Source organism: Parasteatoda tepidariorum, chromosome 8 (assembly GCF_982258835.1).
Source record: "Parasteatoda tepidariorum strain Cologne lab strain chromosome 8, Ptep-v5.0, whole genome shotgun sequence".
NCBI lineage: Eukaryota > Metazoa > Arthropoda > Arachnida > Araneae > Theridiidae > Parasteatoda > Parasteatoda tepidariorum.
Window position 1 is genome coordinate 78,358,935 of NC_141762.1, and position 12,976 is coordinate 78,371,910.

General features: G+C 28.5%; 1 protein-coding gene across 2 annotated transcripts in view; it reads right to left on the reverse strand.

Annotated features, from left to right (window-relative positions):
- LOC107451303 (uncharacterized) overlaps nucleotides 1-12,976 on the reverse strand; it is a 62,293-nt gene that overhangs the window by 35,366 nt on the left and 13,951 nt on the right. The window contains exon 3 of one of the 2 annotated variants that reach the window (XR_015435902.1): nucleotides 2,658-6,385. The gene's annotated coding sequence lies outside the window, so the exon portion shown is untranslated. Of the gene's footprint in view, nucleotides 1-2,657; nucleotides 6,386-12,976 lie in introns of those variants that run through there. The other variant, XM_087169188.1, reaches the window with a different exon arrangement.

Here is a 12,976-nt window from a genome sequence, read left to right on the forward strand (position 1 = left end):
TTAAAGGCATTAATATTCTTAGCTTGTAATGAGGTCGTGTTTTGCACAGTGTTTAAAAATTAGCTTACTGAAGTGAAAATAAAATTGGATTAATTAACATTTCTTATTTTAAAAATAAAATACGAACCCTGAAAATATACTGCTTTTTAACTAGAATTTTAAACTGAAAAAACTCAAATGACAGACAAACAAAAATTTTATTTGATTGAAAAAGTTAAATGGATTGAATTTTTTTTAAATTAAATATTTATTTCAAATAAACGATAAATTTTAACTTAATATAATTAAATTTATAAAATAAATTATATTGAAATAATAAGTATAATTGGTCTCTATTTAATTTTTACCTGATTAAACTATACAAATTTTTACAATTACTGTTATAATTACTTATTTTTTCATGATGCACCGATTTTACTAGGCATTTATAACATTTTTCAAATATTTATCCTTTTTTTCTGCTGCACTGGCTTTAGCTTTATGTTTAAACTCGCTTAAATCTTAATAAAAAAAATCAGGGACGCAGAAGCATTTAGGGCCTGTGGTGGAAATTCAAGATTCAACCCCACTGCCTATTTGGTTAAGGAGCGAATTTTGGAGACAAGTAGTTCATGTTTGCCTTTACTTTATTTTCATACTTTTGTGTTGCAAAAGCATACAAATGTGTAAATATGTCCTTTATTTTCTAAATTTAAATATTAATGATCATATATTTTGTGTGAAGACTTATGAGATTTTTAAAATACAATTTTTTTATTTAAATTAGTACCTTAATTTAGTTACAGTCATAAGTATAAAAATCTATTTTCACTGTTTAATTTAAATAATAATGAAATAATTCCAATAAAATAATAAAATTAAACTAAATAAATTTGTATAATAGCAGTAAAATACTTTAAAACTATTGAAATCTAATTTTAGTGAAATTTAATTTTTTATCTGTTGATTTTTTTTTATTATCATTAAGATTTATTTACGAGTTTTTAGAAGTTAATATTTTATTTATCAAAGTATTATGAGCAATGTTAATTTTTACACAATTACTCTTACTTTGATTCAGTATTAAAAAAAATCCAGTTTCTTCCGCTTGTATTCGCAACATAACCAGGTGACAGCTGGCTAATATACCACATAACTAATTAGTTAGAATCAAAGGAGAGAAAAAACAGTATTATTATATGTTCTAAAAGAATAGACAAATACAAACAAGACTGTGATTTGTTTGAAAATTTTTAATTAACTGAAAAACATGGTTCAAATAATATATAGTACTTTTTCCCTTGACAATATGAACAGAGCACTGATTAGTCGCAGATATAATTAATAAAACATATTTTAAAAAAATATACACCACTCTCAGTACACTTCTTTCTTCTAGAATTTTTTTTTTTTTTGGCACATAAATAAAATAAAAAATCATTATAAGAAATTTAGAAACAACAAAGTATTAAATCAAAATTTTACCCTAATTTATTCACTGAAGTACAAGCCTAAGCTAATTTTTGAAAGATAAAAGCTTCGTATACAGTAAACATCATTGGTTTCCTTTTCTGTCTGTTAAAAACACACTGAAGGATTTCCTACAATGTCGTGAAACTAATCTTGGGCCCCGCAATGTAAATTTTAATATAAACTTTTCCCCACCCATATTTTGAACCTAAACTGAAATATTATATCATTTACCGTATCTTATTCAACTTCAACTATAACGTTAGAAGCTTTTTTCTTCTTCTTTTTTTTTTTTGATTTTCAGGAAACAAGAGATTATTTAAATCCCTAAACTAGTATGTTCAAAAAATAACTATTCAAAATGCTGATCATGGTGAAGAATGAAGCTTTTGATATAATTTCAAAAGCATAACACACACTGGAGTGTATAACTTTACAATAACTTTGAACTCAAATAATTAACAGTTGATGATTCTTTGAAATCTGATTGAAATTTTCAAGAAGTCAAAACTAAGCACAATTGAATGAAAACTTTTCATACAAATTGAAATATAAAATCTTAATATGTAAGTATAAAATCAAACGAATTCGAAAAAGAAAAAAAAGTTACTATGTATGAAATTTTTTTACTTCCTTCATATACAATCAAATCGGAAAAAAAAGAACTTAATATGTATTTTTTTACAGATAGAATTAAACAAATTAAAAAAAATTAACTTAATATTCATGCAATTTTTTTCAAATAGAATCAAAAAAATTTACAAAAAAATTTATATGCCTGTTTTTTTAAAAAAATTCTTTTAAGTAATAAGCAAAAAAATTTTCGTGTTATAAAATTTTTCAACTCTTTCTTAAAAAATATAAATAATTCAAAAATTAAAGCTAATATATTACGATCCTTTAAGCTAGATCACTAAGAGAAACGGTTCAAGCGTTATAAGAATATTATAATCAATAAATCCAATAAGTTGATCATACTAAGTTATTAAAAAAAAAAGAAAGAGAATATGAAGACTTTATTGGAATTGGAACAGTATCATTTTGAATTTAATCTAGATGCATCAATCAGGAAAACGGAAGAATTTAATAAAAATAGAATCGGCCAACAAATTAATAAGAATAAAACAAAAACCACGAGAATAAATGCAAAATTTAATAAGAAAATAAAAAGAAATTCTGTAGTTAAAGAAATTGATTCTTTCACATACCTTGAAGCAATAGCAAATTAACAAGGAGGCAGCAACGATGATGTAAACTAAAGAATCATAAAAGGTAGAACCTGTTTCAGAAGCCTTCAAAAATTTTGGAGAGCTTCAAATGTAAAAATCTCCACTAAAACAAATGTTTTTAAAGCTGTTGTTCACTCCATACTTTTATATGGTGCTGAATGTTGAAGCCACCACAAAACCGAAAAACTAGAAACATTCCAGAACAAATGCATAAGAATAATTTTTAAAATTTTCGGGACAAACACTATTTCAAAAAAAGATCTACTAATATAAGCAAAATTGCAGGGCTAAATGGATGGAAGGAGGCAAGAGGACTGGCTCAGGACAGGAGTGCAAGCAAAAAGACTTGAGGCCTTGTGTGCCAGCTGGCGTGAAGAAGATAAGTAGGTAAAGTACTACTAGTCTTAAAAATTATAAATAGAAACACAGAGCTAGGACAACATTACAGAGTGGGGTTTGAAGAAAAGTCATCAATCCAGTTAGTCAGTGATTTTGCAATATTTCAGGAATTTAAGGGAGTCTCAGAATTTTTCACAAAATTATTTATTGTTTAACTGGATAGTCATTGAAAGCTTTTAACTTGTAAGGTATTTACATCATTTGAAGTAATGAAATTATAGATGACAAAAACACAAATTACATAATTCAAAATATAGTAATTTGTAGACCTTACAATATAGGATATTACCACTCTTAAAAATATTTCAAAATTGAACTCTTTTTTTTTTAACCAATTAACACAATCTAGAGTTGTTTACTAGAATTTTCAGAAATTTATAGCTCACTGACTCCAAAATGTACCTTTCTATGATAATGACTCATATATTAAATTAATTATATAATTTTTTTAAATTTTATTAATTTCTATTTTACAGCAAACAAGAAAAAAATAGCAGATAAATTTGTAGATCAATCACAGAATAATAAACCACTAATTTTTTCATGAAGCTATATAGTTTGTCTAAGGTAAGAACACCCCTCGTAACAAAGTCCGAGACCATCTGTGATATGGAAACAAGAATAGTGCATTATCTTCTCTTCACTCTAGGACTAACACAATAGACCAAAGAAAAAGATTATTTTTCTCTAGCTGACCCAAGCCAAAGCCTGTCCTAAACAGTGACCCCACGCCCCTACTTGAAATAGTTATACCTCGTTACCATAGTCACCGCCACGGGTTCAGACGAATGCTGGGGGAGTTCTTACTTTAGACAACTTTTTTACTTTTTTTTGTTCTCTCTATAAATTTCTCTAAAAAATAATAATAATGAAAAAAAAAACTATAATAATAATCTCAATTTCATTTTGGCCAGCAATTCAAAACATTGAGGGGGGGGGGAAACAAGAAAATTTAGATACAATAGTAGAAATTCTGTGTAAGCGAGCAGGTATTTAAGTTGAATCAGACAATCTCCTTTTTCATTGCTGAGCTACATCATAACTTGATCATTTTGCAATAATTATGAAAATTAACAATGTTTACATTATAATGTATTATTTATTTTTATTTAACAGAAAATATTTGTTACATTTTTAAGGAAAAACAGAAATTTTAATATTAAAAACAAATGAATTAATTTATGAAACTTAATCTTCCGATTCTCTCGCAAGACTGATTTCAGTCCCCAGAACTGAAAAGTGGCACCCATGCTTACAATGTAATCATTTTTCAATCATTATTATTATTAAATTATAAACAATAAAAAATGTATTAAAAAATAAAATTGTAAAAATTTTTGCTCAGAATTATTTTTGGAAAAACTATTTTAATAACTGCAATAACGCAATCTTTTTTTAAATTTATTTTAATAATTTCATTTGTTTTTATAAAGAAAACTGTCAAAATGAATGAAAATGTAAAAAAAAAAAGTAGAAATTATCTTAAAATTAATGAATTAATGTATAAGCGAGGATGTGCAAATTGAATAACTGCGTGTTGAAAAATTGTTATCGCATAAATACACTGTTACAGAGTAAAAAAAAATATATTTTTTTCTTTCCTGTGTAGATAAAACTGTGCTTAGCTAAATAACCCTTTTTTAAAAAACTCTTATTACATATACTACAAGAATATGATTTTCTTCCAGTATGAGAAAGGGTGCGTTCATTTAAATTACTGCTCATAACAAAACTCTTATTCCATATTTGCATTAAAAAGGTTTTTCACTTGTGTGGACCATGCTGTGTCTTCTTAAATCACCCTTTCTTAAAAATCTCTTATCACATATACTACAAGAATAACGTTTTTCACCAGTATGAAAAAGGATGTGCTCATTTAAGTTACTACTTGTTGAAAAACTTTTATTGCATATGTTACATGAAAAAGGTTTTTCACCTGTATGGACTAGGCTGTGTTTACTTAAATCACCCTTTCTTAAAAAACTCTTAGCACATATACTACAAGAATAACGCTTTTCACCAGTATGAACAAGAATGTGCTCATTTAAATTACTACTCGTTGAAAAACTCCTATTGCATACATTACAAGAAAAAGGTTTCTCACCTGTATGGACATGGATATGTTTAGTTAAATCCCCCTTTCTTAAAAAACTTTTATTACATAAACTACAAGAGTAAGGTTTTTCACCTGTATGAATTAAATTATGCTTAGTCAAATTATTTTTATTTTTAAATCTCTTATTACATATGTTACAAAAATGCTTTTTCTCCCCACTATGAACAAGGTCGTGGTCAATTAAACTACTTTTAGTGGAAAAACCTTTATTGCATATAGTACAAGAATAGGGTTTTTCACCAGTATGAACTAGTTTGTGTGATTTTAAAGTAGTTATTTGAGAAAAACTTTTGTTACATATACTACAAGAATATGGCTTTTCTCTAGTATGAACTAACATGTGCTTAATTAAACCATGTTTTCTTGAAAAGCTCTTGTTACACGTACAGCAAGAAAATGGTTTTTCATCAGAATGAACAATGCTATGTCTAATTAAATATCTTTTTATAGAAAACAATAGTAAGGTTTTTTTTCCGTATGAAACATAGTGTGTCTTTTCAAAGCTTTAGTACTTATAAAAATCTTATTACATATGATACAAGATAAAGGCGTTTCAGCAATAGGAACAATATTTTGTGGAGATAAAGCACTTTTTTCAGCACAGAAATAAGGTTTTTCATTAGTATCATCAGAGCTGGGGCAATTTAAAAGAGGTTCACCTAAAACAATTTTGCTAGACATGTTGAAAAAAATATGTCTATTTTTAAACCTTTACAAAAACACAGAAGTATTTTGAGAATAATATTTTTGTTGTGAACATTTATATGTATTTTTTACAATTAAACTGATGAAAGGAATAAAAATTGGACAAATTACAGATAATTGATTAAATATTTATCATATGACATTCAAGAATGAGTAAAATAACAGCAACGTTAAGAAATAAATTTTAAAAAATGGGACAAAAAAAGCGTCATTATTAAAAACAGCTAACAGATTTCTTCAATTTACTAACAGTACTGGAACTTCAAAACCACTTTGAAAGTTTACTTTTAGACAATATAACATATCAACACGCAAAATGGATTATCAGTTAAATTTCTCATTTTCAATACAATAGGGATATTGATATTGAATTTTTTTAAATTGGATTTTAATTATGCGGCTTAAAAATTATGACAGTGCAATAAATTTATGCATATCTTCTTTAATTTTAACTTCTATGATATACATCCAATGATTTTGATTAAACCTAAAAATTGAAAAAATAATTAATGCACAGAAAACATAAAATCTAAATACATAACTAAACTAAAAATTACAATAGACATAATTATTCTTAGCATTGAAATCATTACACTCATACACCACACTACATATTCATTAAAATTTGAGAAAATAAAAATTAGTGCTTTGATTCAGTAACTTAATTTTTTTTTAATGTCAGAAGAGTTATTACAACTGATTAGAAAAATTGTGGAGAGTTCAAATATCAGGTTAAAGCTAAAATATTTTCATCTTATGCCTCTTTAAAATTTCTATTTCTAGAGATGAATTTTTATCTAAATCTAGCTAACTCTCAGATCCATGTACTAAAATTAAGGGAATAAAGTTTGGTACCTAATACTGAGCAACATTCATAGATGATTAACTTAATTTTGTAATCACATTTTTTAACATTCTAGCAGTATTTATATGTTATGAATGAGTGGATTGCATTTAAAGTTATTCACTAACTAAGTAATCAGGGGTGGATCCAGATTTTACTTTTTAAGACCAGTCTCTCTGAAGAAGAAAAAAAAAGTGTGATGACAGTAAATATTTTTGTGACAATATTTAATGCGTAAAAACAGTCATTTTTAGTTTATTTACCAGAAAATACAAGAGAGGTAGCAATATGTTAGGTATACAATAGTGCGATATCTTTTCAGTTTATTGATGAAATAGGGGGACCTGAAAAGATTTCTTCCGATACTTTATTTCTCAGAAAATGTTTACATAAATGCCTGAACTTGTTTTAGAATTAAGCAAATCAGCTGCGAAATAATTTTATAAAGAATAATTTATTTAAATTTGAGATACGTAAGATAGCGGCGTTTTCGAGATATAAATTTTGTAAAGTTTCCCAAACATATTTTGTGAAAATGGTCCCAATTTTTACTAAGATGGAACCCTTGATAATAAACCTTAACGCATATTTTTTGTTGAGTATTATACAGAGCTATTTAACAAAAGTAGTAATTTAATATATCTTTGATACAAAAGAAATGACTAAAACTTTTACATATTGTAAAAATGTAAAATTTCTCAAATAAAAATTAAGTTATAAAACTCACTACTAACAGATATTACATTGTCCACAATTCTAGTAGGTAGTGGTTTTTTATAACCAAATAAAGTTGGGTTTAATTAAATTATTTTCAACACATGTAGAATAGTGTATCTTTTATTTATTTAAAAATATTAATTAAACATCTTTATTCATAATTATAAGGGTAAGTACCTGGCTTTTTAATTATATATATCAAAAGTGATTTTTTAATTAACATAGATAACGAGATTGTCAGGAGTAAAGAACAAATATCAATCGTAAACTTTGTAATATTTATAGATTTTTTATGAAGTAGCCACTAAATTTAATAGCTCTAGTTACCATTGACTGTTAGATTAGTCTTTCAGTTTTTATTCCTTTACTCATTTGCATACATGATAAAATATACACAAACGTGCAGTTGTAGAAAATTTTTTTGTTATTAGTCATTATAAGAAAAAATTTCAGATATTATGATGTTATATATACAAGCATTGATCAGTCTTTTTCTTAGATAGTAACATCATGTATATAGTTTGAACATAATATTTTTCTGTTATAAAACATTTTGACACAATTCAGTTTTAATACTCTTTATTTTTATACTGTTATATAGGGTAAAATAACTATCTAGAGAAAGCAACATTATTTAAGCGTAGAAAAATTGAAAAGTGGTTCTTATAAAAAAATTTCTGATGAAGTTAGTTTTTCGCTTTTTTAAAACTAAATATTAATCCTGTATAAGGACCAAGCAGAAGTTACTGTTACATTTTTCTTTTTTTTTTACCGATTTAATTCCTCGTAATACTTGAAATTATATTTTTCCCCGAAGTATTATATTCGAGAGAAATAAAAAGACTTCATTTTCAGTTCAATAAAATTTTGTTCTTATTCAAAATAAAGAATAAATTCTGAACTATTTTAGAGTTTACATCTTAACCTCTCCGTATGTAAATGCTAAACAAATCAGCAATATAAAAATAAAGATTTACTTAATACATTTGCGTTTATAACTGAAAATTGTTTTCAGTTTGATAGAAATGTACATAAACATAATTTGGTCGTAAAACTAAACTAACTTAAAATATAAAGCACCGCATATATTTCAATATTAATAACTCCATTTTTAACTTAAAAAATAGATACAATTAACTGAATAGTTAAAATTCCTAGTCATTACAAATTTAGAAATTGATATTTTTCTTCAAATAATTAGGACAAATTTTCACCAAAATTGAAAAATTTTTTAAATCAAAGAATTTTAGTAAAACTTTACTTTTAAATTATTTTATCACAAAAAGAAAACTAGAATAAATATTTTTTCATTTAATTGAATTTAAAAAAAGACACTTATGCAAAGTTGTCGTATGTGTTATGTAGTTAATGTATGTAGACGTACTAAGTAGTTTATGCCAGTTGTTTATGTAAAGTTAAACTGCGTTATAGGTACTAAATTAAAAAGGTATCGAAGTGTTTAATTTTAAAAAAATTTAAATTAAAAGTATATATTCAAATACAAAATTTAAAATAAATAAACATGGAAATGTAAAGTAACGCCAATACGAAAATAAGGTATCAGATTATAGCTAAGCTCTTTACGGGCAACTCTGCCACACAATGGCCTATGACATCGTAAGGCAGTGGTGGATAGCTCTTGTGTAGAGGTACCTCATTTATTCGCCGAAGCTTGTAACGTAAGGACGTTTTGAAACATAATAGTTTAAGCCCAATCCTTGTTTTTTCAATTTCTTTGTTTACCCATCGTTAATATGGCCAGTGGTCATTGCTTAGACAATGGCACAAGATGGCGAATAGTTGGAAGAATCACTGGCTACCTGTTCTAGGGAGCTCGGTGTTATGAGAAATGTGTTGTCCACTCTGTGGAAACAGTTCACGGAGATAGGAACAAAGGTCCACCGACCTGGTCAAGACCACAGAAAAACAACAACACTGACTCAATACCGTTATTTGAGACCAACGGCCAAAAGCGATACAACTGTCTCGCAACACGTATGATGCAACAGAAACATCGATTTCATAGATAACAGTCTCCCACAAACTTAATGCAGGTGGCCTATATGCCAGATGCTCTGTAATCTGCATCTCTTTGATTATGAACCTGAAAGAATGACCGCCTAGCATGGTGCGGGAATACAGAGGGTGATACGGAGCGGGTTCTCTTCAGACATAAGTCGCGATTTAGTCTGGACAGTGACTACAGATGTTTTCTCGTCTGAGGAGAATCAATACAGGCCCTCTAACATTGTCGATACTATGACCACAATGGTCGAGGTAGTCTGGGCAGTCATTATGGCACTCTGACTAGTCAATCGTACAGGAACGAGATCCTCATATCTTATGTAAAAATTTTCCGCGTAGCATATCGACCCAATTTCATCTTCATGAACGATAACACCCATCTACACAGGGTGGGTAGGTGGGTGAATACCTCCAATCGAAGGATATTCAACGATGGGAGTGGCCTGTGATATACCCTGACCTTAATACCAACGAACACGTATGGGACGTCCAGTTGCAGCTCGACGATCAGCACAGCTCGAGTTGTGCTAATCGTTAGATCTAACTACCGTCAACGAGCTCAAGGTGCCGTTAATACCGGCAAGGATAAGGACTCTTGTAAAAATATGAAACACCGGTGCGAGAGTTGTGTAGGTGTTAGAGGCGATCATACACCATATTAGACATGTTTTTCTTTGACTGTTCAGTCAGTTGCTGTGCTGAACAAGTAACCAGTATCCTTATTTGGGGAAAAGGTACTGCCCACGTTTGTTTACCCACATAGTGGTGTTATAGCGAATAATATTTTGGCCAGATTTGGTTCGATTCGCTTTGTTAATTTTTTGTGAACGGAGTTTTTATTGAAAAAAATTGTCCACCGTAATTGAAAATTTTTAATATAAAACAAATTAAAATCTTAAAATCATGTTTCTCTAATATTACATCTAAAGTATTTCTAAAAATGGTACATAAGATTTGATAATTCTATACGCAATTTTCTTTTAAAAAATAATAGTTTTCTTAGAAAGAAAACTTAGTCCTAATCATCACAAATGTTGTCTTGGAAGGGGAGACGAATCTTTCAGTGGCGTAAATAACACCCCCTTGATGCGGGGGCGCACGATCCACTTTTGAAATACTGCTCGCGCAGCACTTGACCGTAATAAAATAAGCTATTTCATTTTATAACAGTCATTGAAATGCCGACCTGGGTTTACGACAACTAATGTTCAACTACGTAGCCTTGTAATTTTGAACCCAATCCAGAAGACAAGGGAATTCCTGGATCCTGGATTTTGGGAGAAATTTGCTTTCGTGGGGGACTTTTTGATGGAACTAACCCGCATTTGTGTTGCATAGAGAAGACCACGAGAACCTCACACGGTTAGCCGGACGACAAGGGGACTCTAACCTATAATCCGTCTACCACTGAGGATATTTCACGTCAGCACTGTGGTTGGTGCAAGCCGGATGCGGAATTCATATCGACCAACTTTCACTGGGATTTGAACCCGGTTTACCTCATTGGAAGACGAACTCACTATCCTCTGAGCCATCGAATGAATCTTTATGAATTGCACATTTGAGTTTTTAACGCATCAAATCCAAGATTCTTGATCGCTTTTTACAGAGGATATTGCTACGAATTTCCAAAGTTTAAAAAATTCCAATATCTAAATTCGACAAAATTATGATGCTTGAATTTCAAATTTTAGTAATCACTTTTAAAACTCTCTATTTATGTTCAGTTTATAGTTAATCCAAGTGACTTTTTGATCGTGTTTTGGTTTTCATAGGTTACCGAAATCCCTATCCTTTTAGTACATACATCAGACAAGCGAGTTTCGAATTCTGCAAATAGTAATCACTTTTGACGTGCTTTCTTTGTGTCAATATTATCATACTATTTTGTCAGTACTCTCCTTTTAAGTACTATTTCTTTCTTGTTTCTCTAAGTATGTTTACATAAGTTTAACTCATAACTAAGTTTTGACTTGTACTCGTTTTTCTAAGTATCGTATCATTTCTGTTACTTTTCATCACTCAAATGCTACACATTTCCACATGATTATGTAAATCCCGATATTTTTAATATCTATTAATATGATACTCGAATCGCGCGTTTAAATGTTCGCTTTATTTGAGTAGATTTCATAGCAAATCTAAGAGATTTATTTATTTATTTTTTATTGTTATTTCAACAGTTATTGCTTGGCTTTTGCATGTGGTTTCAAAAATTCTGATATTTTTAATCCGGTTGAACGAATTTAAATGAATTTTTATTTAACAACATATACTTTATAGACACGAAAAATGATTTTTACAGATGTGAATAAATTTGGATTTATTATAAAAAAAATTACACGTCAAAGGTTTTCTAAATGCTTTTACACGACAAGACAGAATTAAGACATTTAACTAATAACAATAATGTTGCACTCAATAAAATCATTACATTTTCTAAAATGTTGTAGCACAGATAATTTACAACTCATACTTACAGCGCACATGAGCATGATTTTTTTAAAATTTTTATTGAACATAGTTGTATTTAATTCCTTCAGTTCATTCTTAATGTTGAGTACTCCTCCAACAAATATAATTAACAGTGGGTATCACAATCAAGCAGGCTCCAGAGAAGTTAATGAATATTGTGAATGGTCTCAATTTTTTCCCCTCATGCCTTGTGGAATAAGTAAATCAAGGGTAGTCATCTGCAACCCGTGATTTAGGAGATAATTTTTTTTATGATTTAAGAGGCTCTCCTGACCAAACTTAACTGCCGAAAGGGTTAAAAAGAGACTGGAAGAAAAAATTCTAAATATGCTGGAAATCCTCTTTATTTAATTTTTACAACGAAACTGATCATGGATATTTACTCTATTTTAAGTATCTTTTGACGCATGTAAAATACAAGACCGCCACCTAATCACAATTGGAGACATAAAAGCGTGCAGTATTTTAGATTCTCTATTAACTTTTTCTGACAAAATTATGCCAATACAATTCTGCAATTCATACAATTCTACAGTTTTTAATAGGTAGTTAAATAGTATATAGTTGCCTGTTTTTCGATTTTTGATAAGTATCTTTGTTTTTACGTCATTAACGTTAAAGGAATTTTTAAGCATCATCTAAATCCATTTTCCTAAATTTAAACTGTAATAAAATTAAAATTTAACAAATATAAAAATTAAGAAACATGTAGTTTTAAATTACGTTTAAGTTTTGAGGAAAATTTCATAGAAGTTCTAAAATTATCAAGTTATCAATTATTATTTTAATTAACAAAATAAAAATTTAACTTAAATTTAAAGATGGCGAGGGTAGATTCTTCTTAAAGAGGAGAAAAGTAAATATTTTCATCTACACTGAGCATCGTTTCCGATATTTTTTATGTTGAATCGAATGAAACCAAAACCTTAGTAGATAGAACTATTAGTTAAGAATTATTAAGACTATATGAACAAAGAGATCACTTTTGTACTTATAAGCATGTATTCGACTGACATA